This window comes from Carettochelys insculpta, chromosome 17 (assembly GCF_033958435.1).
Source record: "Carettochelys insculpta isolate YL-2023 chromosome 17, ASM3395843v1, whole genome shotgun sequence".
NCBI classification, from domain to species: Eukaryota; Metazoa; Chordata; order Testudines; family Carettochelyidae; genus Carettochelys; species Carettochelys insculpta.
Window position 1 is genome coordinate 1,908,806 of NC_134153.1, and position 13,964 is coordinate 1,922,769.

Sequence of the window (13,964 nt, forward strand, 5' to 3'; positions counted from 1 at the left end):
CTGTCACATTAGAAGAGTTTGCCACCTCTGCTGCAGTCCTGGTGCCCTCATCTCCCAGGCCTGGCTGGGCCCAAAGGAAGAGGATGTGGCAGGTACGGCAAGGGCACTCCCTGGTATCTGGTGCTGGAGGGGTTAACGTCAGCTGTTTTCCTCTCCCCAGAGCAGGGCTGGTGGGGGAAGGTGAGGTTGGGTTTGGCATGGCCAGTTGTAGGTGAAAGCCCAAAGTCACAGCGGGAGACAGAGTCACAAACCATTTGCACTCCTGTTTTCAGCATCCCTAGTAGCGGCTCTGCCTATTTCCGACTTGGGGTGCTTGGGGGAAGAGGTGGACTCTGGGGCTAGGTCGGCAGAACCACCGGCCCAAGTGTGGGCCATGTACCAGACTGTGCCAACGCGCGGCAGCTGGGGCTCAGGGCACAGCGATGCTATCCCCCTGTCTTGCCAGCCGTGAGCTTTCTCACCAGTGCTGGGGTTTCAGAAAGCAGGGCCTGGGCCTTTAAGTTTCATCACAAATTAATTGGATACTTTTGAGCTGGCTCTTATGATTTCATCTTTTTTTTTTTTTTCTGCAGCAATTTGGTCTGAGATTTCTTTCTTTCCCTCTATTATCCACTCTGATTAACTCAACTGCACCTGTCAGCTTTTATTCTATGGAGCGGGGAGTAGCTTGCAGAAACCTGTTAAAATGCATGAGTTTTATCACATTCACTCTTTCCTGGCCAGCCATGCTGAACTGGAAGCAGGAATGGGATGGAGCTGACAAGGCGAATGCATTGCTGGCTCGAACCCAAAGGCCGAGCAGAGCCCTCTCCAGCTGGCAGGTACCTCCCCCTGGCTGGGGGTGGTCAGGTGGCCGGCCAGGTGTAGCCATCCTTCCAAAGAGCGCAGCACCCGCTGAAACCCCATTGGATAGGTCAGGGTTTCAAAAGCTCTGAGTATTCAGTTGTTCCCACTGAGACCAATGGGGAATCCCACGGGGACAGCTCAATGGCTGCTCATTCCCTGGCCTCTGATCTAGCTGTTGTTCCCGGATAGAACTGAGCTGGGATGTTTCAGTGCAGACCCCGAGGACTCCAGCCATGGGGACACCATAACAGCCACTGGTGGCCTCAGTCTGGGATGGTCTCTCCACCCGGTGTCCAGAACTGTCTGACCGCTTGGCTGACCATCTCCACAGAGAAATGAGCCCTGGGAAGTCAGGGCTAAGGAATGGGACGGGGGCGAGGGGGCGGGGAATGAGATAGCTTGGCTGTTCATAGGGTATCTGTCGCTGCTTCCCCCAGCCAGCTGAACCCACACCTGCCACCAGCAGTAAATTCACTCCAAAAAAGACAGCAGGGGCCCGAGGGAGTGGGCTGTGAGCCTTGATTCAGCCCACACCAGATGCTTGGCAGGTGTGATCTGCCGCAGAGGCCCGGCCTGGTTAAGAGAGCAGTCCAGGGGCTGTGTGACACAGGGAATTAACTCCTTCCTCAGCCCCCTGGGATGGAGGCTAGGCCCAGGCTGGTGTCTGGGAGGACAGCCTGGGCCTGGAGGCAGGGATGAATTCCCTTCTTCCTGAAGCTGAAGCTGTGACCCAGGTTAGGATGAGGGCAGAACAGCTCCTATGTGCGAGAGTCACCCCTGCAGACAGGCCCTGGGGCAGCAGGCCATGGGTCCCTGCAGCAGTGGGGGGGGAGCGAGTCACCGTGGCTCTGCCATGGGGGGTCTGTGGTGGGTGGGAGCCGAGAAGGACCGAGGAGGAAGACGGGGGCTGACTCGGCGGGTGACTGAAGGAGAGTAGCAGGGAGCGGTGACAGGGCACTTGGCCGTCAGGAGAGCAGGCCATGCTGGCCGCTTTCAGGGTGCCAGGGGGAGGGAGAGCTCAGGGAGGGTGGAGGAGAAGGGCCCAGGAAGACGTGCTGTGAAGTGACCTGGAACTGGGTGCCTGGTTTGAGGGACCCAAAGCACCAGGCACTGGGCACCAGCAAGCAGGCAAAACCAGGGACCACTTTCCCACATTTTGGCCTTCAGTGAAACGAGCGTGGGCCAGGGTCAGACGGGCCAGGAGGCTGGGCTCCTGGGTCCCAGGCCTGCCTGGCCGGAGATAGGCAAGCCCCTTAGCTTTGCAGCCTGCCACTGCTCCCTGTAACAGGGAACCGAACACCAGAGCCTTCGCCTGGGAGATTTGGCTGCTGGGATTCCCTGTTGTTAGCAAAGTGCTTTGAGCTTCTCCGGGGCAGAGAGGGCAGCAGGCCAGGAGCCGGGGCGGATGGGGCAGGTTGGGGGCTGTGCTCACAAAGAACATTGTTGCTGGAGATTTGCTTTTTCTCCACTGCGCACCATGTCTCGGTCAAACAAAACCATTAATGCTGCTTCTGCCTGGTGGGGAACACACGGGCTGAACTCTTCTGCGGCAGAACAAAGCAGCAGAAATGTAGCACTTTAAAGACTAACAAAATGATTTATTCAGTGATGAACGTTCCTGAGACAGACCCACCTTCCGTCACCTAATAAATGATTTTGTTGGTCTTCAAAGTGCTACATTTCTGCTGCTTTGTTTTGTTGGAGTACAGACTAACACAACCACCTCTCTGTCACTCGTCTGCAGCAGACAGCCCTCGCACCAGAGGCTCCTGGTCCCCAGCATCCCCGCTGCCATTCTCCCGCAAACCAGTGCTTACTGGCAGCAGATTTACAGCTTTGCAAACGCTAATTTTACATTCCTGTTATAACTTGTTCCCTTCTTCTCATTTTAATAAAAACGAAAGCATCCGGAAACATTACGACGCCTGGGAAAGAGCAAGATCTGACATAATTAAAGTGGCTTCACTCAGGCTGTTTTCCTAATGGTTTGTCATATCAACCCACAACTCCTGCAAGGCCCCCTTTACTCCCAACCCCCTGAGGCATCATTTACATTTCTTAATAACCCCTCATTAATATTCATGACGTGGGGAGGGTACTAATGGCTGAGTGCACACCACTAATTCAATTTCAGTGCGCCTCAGTGTGTTTAGTTAATCACTGGGGGACCTGGGTTACTCAGTACAATTATTTATTCGGAATTAGATCTTGAGGCAGCTGGATTGAAAAGTGAACTCAGAATAAAATTAAAAAGGGATTCTCCTCCTCTGAGCTCTCCCACTGGGGCCCCTTCCTGCCCCCACCCGCAGTGTCACGCACTGGCCTGCGCTGCAGCAGGGCTGGACGCACAAACGGTTGGTTTTCTGGTGCCGTGTCTGTTGTGCTGATTGACGGGAGATCGTCATGCTAGCATGTCGGTTGCTTTTTCCTTTTAAGCAGCTGTTCCAAGGCAGGGCCATCTCTGAACTGCTAGGCCCCACTGCCTGCCACCGGACAGCCCAGGCTGCAGCTGCCCTCCCAGGGTTTGGCCTCGGGGTCTGCTTCAGGGAAGGAGGAGTGGTGGTTATCTGAGTGGCTTCTCTGCCACAACCAGCCTTTGGCCCTCAGGTGTGTGAGGCTGCCCTGGGTTCTGGGAGCTTGTACCTGTGTGATCCTGCCACTCAGGAATGGAGCTGGCTGTCCACTATTTCCTCTCTTGCCTGGGGACTGGCCTGGCTGTGAAATGCCTGGGCTCTCCTGCCCTGTTCCCAGCCCTCCCCTGCTCTCAGGCTCTTTCTCGGGAATAATGGATCCAGCTGCCTCCTTTGGCAAGCTTCACAGGCTGGCTCAGACATGGCTGGAGTCCCTTCCCCAGGCACTTTCCTCCTGGGAAGGGGGTGGTCCGCAAAGCCCCCGGCCTCCCTTGAACTGACAGCTGCTGGTGGAGTGGCCCATACTGTTCCTGTCTCACTGCTGGACTCCACTGTCCCTTAATGCTATTTTTCCTTTTATCTCCCTCTTCCATGGCAAAAAAGCAGCTGCTGAGCTGTGCAGGGGAAAGGGGGATTTGGAATGTCATTTCAGTAGGGAACCAGGCAGAGGCTGGTAGAGGAACACACATCGGACCCTTCAGCCCCTCCTCCCGCCCCCGTCTAACCACTAGGCAGCATTCCCGCCCCCACGCTCCCTGCACACAACAGCTGCGTCTGTTGCTGTGCTAATCCACAGCACTGCTGAGAGATGCAGTGTGCAGCCAAAACGAATGCAGGAACTCAGTGCAGCGAAAGGAAATGATAAATAATTTAAACACAAAATGGAAGCAAAAACCTCTGTCAGACAAGGCTCACCTGGAGCCACTTGGTCTTGTGTCCTGGTGGAACAACTGGCTTAGAAAACGGCCTAGGAGCAGATTAATAGCTGCATGGCAGCTCCTTGGGTGCCATGCAGTGCGAAAGCTTCACCTGAATTTGTTAATGGTTTAACTCATTAGCGGTGCTGTGGCAACAGGCAGGAGCGCAGCTGAGAGGAAGCAGCACACTGTGCCAGGCACTGCAGACAGGCAGTGACAGCCAAGCTCTGCCCCTAGCAGCAGAGAAGCGACGTGAGGGGAGACAGAGGTCCAGAGAGGGGAAGTGAGTTTCCCGAGGTCACAGAGCAAGTCAGTGGCAGAGCCTGAAGTAGAGGGCAGGTTCCCAACTCCCCTCTCAGGGCCTTACCCAGAGACACTGCTGCTGTCTTGCAGTGCCAGCTGCATGTGCTGCATGAGGAAGCAAGGACACCTCTGACTGACAGAACTGTAATCAACAAGTTTAGTGCAAGAAACAGAACAAAGGGTGAGTCTAGATGGCAAGAAGACACCCGTGGCTGGCCTGGGCCAGCTGAGCCTAGCTTGCCAAGCTGGTTAACTACCGTGTGGACCAGGCTGTAACACCCAGCAAGGTCTCCTTCAGTTCTGGATCTGTCTCTGCCAGGGCTGGTGTGCAGGAAGGGGAGGGTAGAGGAGTCATTGCAGGGAGTCGCTTTGACCAGATGCTTAAGGGCAGAGGGCAGCAAAAGCCAAGCCCATGACAGGCCCCAGAGCACAACCTAAGCCAAGGCTGCAGCCACCACGCTGCATGGGCGTGTCTGTGCTGCGGGGAGCTCACTGAAACCGCTCCTTCTTGTCTGCCTCTTGGAGCAGCAGCTGTGACAGTCCTGATGGGTAACCTGGGCCCTGCTCAGCTGATTGCGCTAACGCCTGAGGTGATGGAAACGTGGCTGCAGCAGTGACAGAACGGGCTGGCGACGCTTGTCATAACTATTTGTGGGAGGCAGCGCCTGTCGACTGGGTGATGGACAACTGAAAGCCGGAGCTCAGTGCACAGCCCAGCTCGGCCACAGTCTCGCACTGAGCATTCTGCAGGTGAAGAAGGAGATTCAGGGAAGTGCCATGGGGAGTGGGAGCGAGAGCAGGGGAGAGAGATCCCAGGGCATGCAGCCACCAGCACCTTTCATTGTGTGCCCCAGGGACTGTAAGACACCCAGGGACACTCACAGGCAGAACAGCCACCACTGCACATTTGGGCTGCCCCTTCTTCTGGCTGCCGTCTGACACCAGGCTCCCCATCACACTGGCTGCCGCCGGCGTGGCAGCCTTGTCTAGGTCACTGCTCACGCTGCACTTGCCAGCACACCCACTCTGCAATCGACGGTACAAGGAAGAACAACACTGGCCAGTCAGAGGCTCGCTGTGCATGGCAGGGAGCTGCTGCCTGGGCTCTGGGTTAAATTCTTCCTCGCTCACTTTTGTGCTGTGTTTCGTTTAAGGCCCCAGCTCAAGAAGAGGCACATTCTCTTCTCCCTCGAGCCAGGCAACTTGTACAAGGAGCAGGTTCAAGTGCTGCCGGGGGGCTTGGAGGACTTCACTGGGGAGATCTCACCAAGAGCGGGGTCTGGCTCATGGAGACTCTCTGAAGAGAGACGGGCTTGTGGTCAGTGAAAGCTAAACACTCTGGATGCAGTTCCAGCCCCACCAAAGCCACAGGAAAACTGCCACTGACTCCCTAGCAGCCACCCTGTCACCCTGGGTCCTCATCTCCGCAGACCTGCCTGTAAACTTGCACAGGGAAAGCAAGTGCAGGGTCTGTGTCTGCTTTGCAAAATGGTTGGCACCATTACTGCTGTGGACAGAGAAGGGCCAGCACTCGCCCATCGCGCAGGGGTCTTCTGCAGCTGAGCAGCTCTGAGCTTCCCATGTGCACACTGTCTGCTTTCTGCTGCTGCTGTTTAATCCCTCATTTCCCTGAGCACTAAACACAGTTCCCGTCTTTCCTTCCCCATGCCAGACCTTGGTGCCTGAATGGCAGGTGCTGCTTTGCAGCCATCTCTGGTTCTCATGCCCCTGGCTCAGCTGTTTAATTGCTGATGGCAAATCAAGGCCTCATCCTGCAAGCTGCTCTGCTTGGTTACATACCATGACTACGGGGAGCTGCTTGCAGGATCAGGGCCCATGCCACTGGGTTTGATGCTGGAGCAGGAGCTGTGTGACGGTGGAGTCTCTGGACAGACTCTGCCTTTCCCTTTCCCTAGCACCTCCCACCTTCTCTCTGCAAGCAAACCACGCACATCCCCTCCAAGAGACCCTCTTTCAGGCCATACAGAGACTTGCTGTGTTGTCAGGGAACTATAGACCCATCAGCCTTACCTCCATCCCTGGGAAAATAATGGAGGGAATCCTCAAGGAATCTGTTTTGGAGCACTTGGAAGAGGAGAAAGTGATCAAAAGTAGCCAACATGGATACACCAGGGGCAAGTCCTGCCTGACCAATCTGATTATCTTCTATGACGAGGAAACAAGCTCTGTGGACATGGGGAAGTCAGTGGATGTGATATACCTTGACTTCAGCAAGGCTTTTGATACGGTCTCCCACAACATTCTTGTCCATAAGTTAAGGAAATATGGATTGGATCCTTGGACTATAAGATGGACAGAAAGCTGGCTTGATGGTCGGGCCCAACGGGTAGTGGTCAATGGCTCAATATCTGGATGGCGGTCTGTTTCAAGCGGAGTGCCGCAAGGCTCGGTTCTGGGGCCGGTGTTATTCAACATCTTTATTAATGACCTGGATGAAGGACTGGGTTGCACCATCAGCAAGTTTGCAGATAACACAAAACTAGGGGGAGAGGTAGATCGTTAGAGGGTAGAGAGAGAATCCAGAGTGACCTGGATAAATTGGAGGACTGGGACAAAAGAAATCTGATGCAGTTCAATAAGGAGAAGTGTAGAGTCCTGCACCTGCGGCAGAAGAATCCCAAGCATTGTTAAAGGCTAGGGCACAACTGGCTCAGCAGCAGTACAGCGGAAAGGGACCTAGGGGTTATGGTGGATGAAAGGCTGGATATGAGTAAACAGTGGGCCCTTGTAGCCAAGAAGGCTAAAGGCATACTGGGGTGCATTAGGAGGAGCATTTCGAGCAGATCTAGAGAAGTAGTTATTCCTCTTTATTTGGCACTGGTGAGGCCACTCTGGAATATTGTGTCCAGTTTTGGGCCCCCCAGTATAAAAAGGATGTGGATTTGCTGGAGCAGGTTCAGCGAAGGGCAACAAAAATGATTAAGGGGCTGGAGCACAAGACCTATGAGGAGAGGCTGAGGGATTTGTGCTTGTTTAGTTTACAGAAGAGAAGACTGAGGGGTGATTTAATAGCAGCCTTCAACTTCCTGAAGGGGAGCTCTAAAGAGGAGAGTGAGAAACTGTTCTCAGTGGTGTCAGATGGCAGAACAAGGAGTAATGGTCAGAAGTTGAAGAGGGAAAGGTGTAGGTTAGATATTAGGAAAAACTACTTCCCCAGGAGAGTGGTGAAGCATTGGAATGCGTTGCCTAGAGAGGTGGTGGATTCTCCATCCCTTGAGGTTTTTAAGTCCTGGCTGTACAACGTCCTGGCTGGGATGACTTAGTTGGGGTTGATCCTGCTTGAAGCAGGGGGCTGGACTGGAGACCTCCTGAGGTCCCTTCCAGCCCTGTGATTCTGTCAGGGGTACAGAGCACAGGCCCAAGCCTTTAGCTGAATTGCACTTGGCATTTTTGGATTTCAAAGCACTTCCTTACAGGTGGGTACATAGCATGGCCCCCATGTCACAGGTGAGGAAATCAGATGATGCAAGAGATTAAGTGACAAGCCCAAGGCCACCCAGCAAATCAGCGAGAATGGGAGTAGAACCCAAGTCTCCTAGCACCCAGTCCCGCACAGCCTTTCTTCTGGCAGCTGAGCTCCATGTTACTGAAGTGGGGCCAAAGTACTTTCCAGCATATCCCAATTGTCTTCAGGGGATTGGTACCCTTGGCTGGATTGGTCCATGGTTGTGCTCACCTGGGAACTCTCTTACGAGCCAATGATTCAACACTCCTTCCCTCTGGGATGAAAAATGCATCTCCTGCTCAGCATGTGGCCTTGATAGCCTTGCCAGGGGCCAGTTCAGAACCTTGTACCCTGGGCACATTGCTGCCCTCCAGTCACCATTCTTTGGTTTTGGATTGGTTTCTAATTGGGTATTTTGTTCTTGTGCTCCAGCTCCCTTTATTGGCTAGAAACACTGCATATTGAATCCTGCCCTACAGCAGCTTGGACAGAACTCCATTTTTCAGGCAGCACTAAAGTTGTTTCACAGCCTTATGAGACTAGGCAGCATGTGATAGAGGAACATGGCCAAGAGAGACTCTGGTGGTTGGTGACAGGTGCTTCACTGACACTAGCATTGTCTTGTGCTTCATGGTTTCACCCTCTGGCTTTCCTTTCTTCCCAGCAAGCCTCTGAGCTCTGAGCATTAGGGAATGGCAAGACAGTAAAAAGCAAGAGGAAGGAACCCCTCCCCCAGTCATTCTGAAAAGCTGCAAGGAGACAAGCGCATCTATTGGAGAAAGAAGGTCTACAAAGAGGTGGGATTTAGGCACAAAAAAAGCCTGGGTCCTAATCCAACCTCTGAGGCTGACTCCTGCTGTGGCTTCCTTTTTCTTCCTCAGTTTTCCAATCTATGAAGTCAGAAAGATGCTACTTACCTACCTTTCTCTCGGGGATTTCTGCATCAGGGGATGAAGCCGTGTCTGTAAAGAACTTGGGAGCTGACAAGCTCTAGCTAATGCAAAATATTAGTTACATGCCATTTGCAGTTTATGAATTAGTAACAACCTCTCTCTACCTCACTTTCACTGCAGAATGGGCTCTGAGTCTGCAAAGATTTACCATGTGCTGGACTTCACACGCTTCCTGTTGATGTCAGGTGTGTATGTCTTTCCAGAAAATGGAGCAATTCATCCCTGATTAAATCTCGCAGCCCCTCTGCAAGGTAATCTGTGTGTTTAAACCTCTGTGAAGTGTCTGGCTGAAGTACATGCCCAAAGCATTATTGCACAGTGAAAGGAAAAACATCATGTTAAGCAGATAATATCATTCACTGGGAACAGAAGCAACAAGAGGGGAGATGAGGAAAGTCAGAGCAACAAAACATAATGTCACTGTGAATACAAATGTGCACTGTCTGAGGTTTGTACATATCCCAGGTTTATGATTTTCCTGTCTGTGCAGTGAGGGTCATCTCTCACCTCTTTATGTGCTTTATTTGTTTTACAACTCTGTATGTCTTATTTATTAGCATCATTTGTCAGGCTTTCCAATAACTATATCATGCTCAGAAGTATATGTCAATATTCATAGCATGACTGTGTTTTGCCTTCACAGCTGGAGAATTATCTGAATGCTCAATAAAAGAAAGGCAGAGGCTCCAATAATTATCCCTCTTTTCTCTCGTCTTTCCAGTGCAGATTTGTTGAGTTAATTTTCTCATGACTGCACTCTCTCCCACTTTATTGAAACAACTAGGGATGGCAAGAGCCTCTTGCTTGGAAAATGTTATATACATTTTTAATTTCATGACTGTCCTTAAAGCAGACACCCACTGAGAAAACTCTAATAGCTGCTATACTTATGCTACAGAATATTTTTACTTCAAAGTTGATTTTTAAAGAGCAGCTAACATATATTGAGAAGATAGTGGACAATTTGGCTGTCTTCATCTTTCCTTGTAAAAGAATCCAGTCCGCAAATGCTGCTAGTCATTGCTTCATCTTCAGCTGAAAAGCAAAGCTATTTGTCCTGGCCTTGGGAACCCGTGTGATTAGCGGCGTCTCCTCATCACTGATGAGCTCTTTTCCACCCTAGACTGGGAGCTATGCTGCAGACTTGCTGGGTACCCTCAGGCACCATCGTCCCCTTGCTACATCTCCACATCCCTTTTGGAATTTAGGTTCTGTGGGGGGATACACAGTCCTTCTCTTATATCCTTTTGGGACTCCTCCCTGATTAGGTGTCTAAATTCAGCACCGGACGCCACTGAAACTCACCAAACCACCTTTGGCTGCCACCTAACTCCAGTGGTGCTTACACGCAAAGTCATCTGTGCCCCAATGTTACCCGCACAAAATCCTCTGCCATTCACGTGCTCCAGGGGCACCTAACCCTCACCCATTGTTAGGGGGGCTCAGGCATAACCCCATCACTAGCAAGTCCCCTGTCCCCATTCTTCAGGCTCAGGCATAACCATACACTGTGGGTATGTGGGGTCCTCTACCAGTGAAAGAGCCTCACACATATTGGGGCTTTCCAGTATGGATACAGAACAAGGCCGTAGTCTCATGCTGGGGTGACCAAAATGCTCAGTGTCCTAGCTGAGGTCTAAAGCCAGCTGGTACGGTTACTCCACCTCTCTGGCTTGATCTATAAATTTGCACCAAGTCTGGGCAAAAAAAAAAAAACCTACTGGGAACAAACCAGTTGGGATGCTTGTGGGGTGGGAGTGAGGTCAGAGGGGAGTTCAATTCCTACTCTAACTGAGGCCAGGTGGGGAAATCAAACCTGGTTCTTTCCAACCCCAGGTGAGGGCCCCACCACCCTGGGGCAGGGCTCACTAGATCATGGCTGCTAAATATTAATTGGAGCATGGACCGGAGCCTGAGTCTCCCCTGTGAATACCCTCATCGTAGTAGGCATCCTTCGATCCCGAGGGATCATGGGTTTGCGCCCCAGTTGGACTGATTTGAGCAGCGTCTTCTGTGGCTGTGCAATCCAATGCGGGAGTGGCAGTCCTTTCCGCACTGTGAGCAGCAGTAGGCAGATGTCGCTCTGGTATCAAGGGCACGGATCTTCCTGAGGGCTCTCCCGTCTTCTGCTTCCTTCACCAAGGTAGTTTCATACATAGCAAGAGCTTCCTGCACTCCCTGTTTCCAGGCACGCCTGTCTGAGGCGAGCGAATGCCAGGTGTTCACACTGATAGAGAGAGCGCTGAGGTCACGTGTGCACGTGTCCTTGTAGCGCAGTTTAGGTCAACCCTTTCGGCCTCTTTCCAGACGCCAGTTCGCCCAAGAGGAGGTCCTGCGGTATTCGGCCATCCGTCATGCGTGAGACATGGCCCAGCCAGCGCATACGTCTCTGTTTGAGAAGGGTGAACGTGGAGGCGGTGCCTGTCCTCTCAAGCACTGCGCTATTGGGGACCTTGTCCTGCCATGAGATACTGAGTATGCACCTAAGGCAGCGCATGTGGAATGTGTTGAGCCGCTGCTCTTGTTTTGAGCGCAAAGTCCATGTTTCACTGGCGTACAGCAGTGTGCTCAAAACACAGGCTGTGTAGACCTGCACCTTGGTGTGTACAGTGAGCTTATTGTTAGCCCATACTCTCTTCGTCAGCCTGGAGAACGTTGTGGCGGCTTTTCCAATGCGCTTGTTGATCTCGCTATCAAGTGACAAGCTGTCCGAGATCATCGAGCCTAGGTACACGAACTCATGGACGACTTCCAGTTCATAGTCTAGCACGTTGCTAGATGGCTCGTTACCCACGTTTTGGCCCATCACCTGGGTCTTCTTTAAGCTGATTGTGAGGCCAAATTCCATACATGCAGCCGCAAAGCGAGTTATGAGTGACTGCACTTCCTGCTGAGTGTGAGCAGCAATAGCTGCATCGTCAGCAAAAAGGAACTCCCTTAGACGCTTCGTAAGCACCCCGGTCTTTGCTCTAAGCCTCGACAGTTTGAAGAGGTTGCCGTCCGTTCTTGTGCAGAGAGAGATGCCCTCTGTAGCAGTTCTGAAGGCATATTTGAGCAAAACTGCAAAGAAGATGCCGAACAATGTTGGAGCCAGCACATGCCCCTGCTTCACTCCGCTGAGAATCTCAAAGGGTTCGGATGTGGATCCGTCGCATACAACAGTCCTCTTCATGCCTTCATGGAAGGCCCTAATAATGCTGAGCAGAGTTGGGGGACAGCCGATCTTAGCCAGAATCACGAACAGACCTTTTCTCCTGACGAGGTCAAATGCCTTGGTCAGGTCGATGAAGGCAATAATACAGAGGTTTGTTCTGCTCCCTGCACTTTTCTTGTAGTTGCCTAACAGAGAAAACCATGTCTACGGTGGACCTTTCAGCTCTGAACCCACACTGAGACTCAGGGTAGACTCTCTCCGCAAGAACACTGAGCCTCTTCAGAACAACACGTGCAAATAGCTTCCCCACGGTACTGAGAACGGAGATGCCGCGATAGTTGTTACAATCGCTTTTGTTACCCTTGTTCTTGTAGACAGTAACGATGTTAGCATCCCTCATATCTTGTGGTACGCTGCCTTCTCTCCAGCGTTGGCAAAGTATTCCACACAGCTCTGAAACTAGGGTACCATTGGCGCATTTGAGGATTTCTGAGGGAATACCGTCTTTCCCTGGGGCTTTTCCAGAACAGAGTGCTTTTAGCACGTTGCTGAGTTCCTCCAAGGTGGGCTCAGCATCGAGTTCAGTCATGGTGGGCAGGGGCTCAATGGCATTCAGGGCTCTCTCTGGCGTACAACTGTGAGTAGTGTTCCACCCAGCATTCCATCTGCTTGGTTCTGTCCTTCAAGACCTTGCCTGTGGCCGACTTAAGTGGGGCAGTCTTTCTTTGTGATGGACCGATGGCCTGCCTGATCCCATTGTACATTCCTCGCATGTTACCAGTGTCCGTGGCCTGCTGAATCTTGGAGCAGAGTTGGAGCCAATAATCGTTGGCACACCGCCGAGCGACCTGCTGCACTTGACTCTCAGCAGACTGGAGCGCCTGGAGGTTCACCTCACTGGGAGAGGACCTGTATTCAGCCAGTGCCCGTCTCTTCTTCTCAATCAGGGGCATCAGCACTTCAGTGTGGGCTTCAAACCAATCAGTAGACTTGACTGTCTTCTTCCCAAAGGTAGATATCGCAGTATTATAGATAGCGTCCCGTAGTTGTTCCCATCTCTTGCTGATATCAGTGTCGTCCGGGCGGGGCAAGGCCTCTTCAAGTGCTTGGACAAACTCGCATACTTTTGAAGGGTCACGAGTCTTGCCAGTGTCAATGCACAGCCTCCCTTCCTTTTTGGAGCAAAAGAATCTTTGCAGCTGGATGTGCACCTTACTACACACGAGCAAATGGTCAGCGTCACAGTTTGCGCTGTGGTAGCTACGTGTCACCCTCGCATTACCTAAACGGCTGCGTTTGGTGAAGACGAGGTCAAGCTGGTGCCAATATTTCGATCTTGGGTGTTGCCATGAAACTTTGTGCTGGGGTTTAACATTGAAGAAGGTATTGGTTATGCAGAGGTCATGTTGGCAGCAGAGTTCAAGGAGGTGCTGTCCGTTTTCATTCATCTTCCCTGTTCCAAACTGCCACACACAGGATGGCCAGCTGTGGTGGTCGCTGCCAACTCTGGCGTTCAAGTCGCCAAGGACGAATAGCGGCTCATAGGAAGGTACCTCACTGATGGCAATGCTAAGTTCATCATAGAACTTGTCCTTAACTTCCTGGGCAGAAGTTAAAGTAGGCGCATAGACACTCAAGATGTTGACCACGCCCACTAGTGTTTGAAGCTGGATTTTCAGCACTCTCTCAGTTCCCACATTTGGTGGTATGACTGAGCCAATTAGGCTGTTTCTGATTGTGAAGCCAACACCGTGTTCCCTGGTCTTTTCTGGAGGCTTCCCATGCCAGAAAAAGGAAAAGTCCTTCTCCCTGAGACAGCCATAGGACGATAGCATTGTTTCCTGGAGGGCCACAATGTCCATCCGCAGTCTTCTCAGCTCGTTGTTAATGATTGCTGTCTTCCGGAGGTTACTC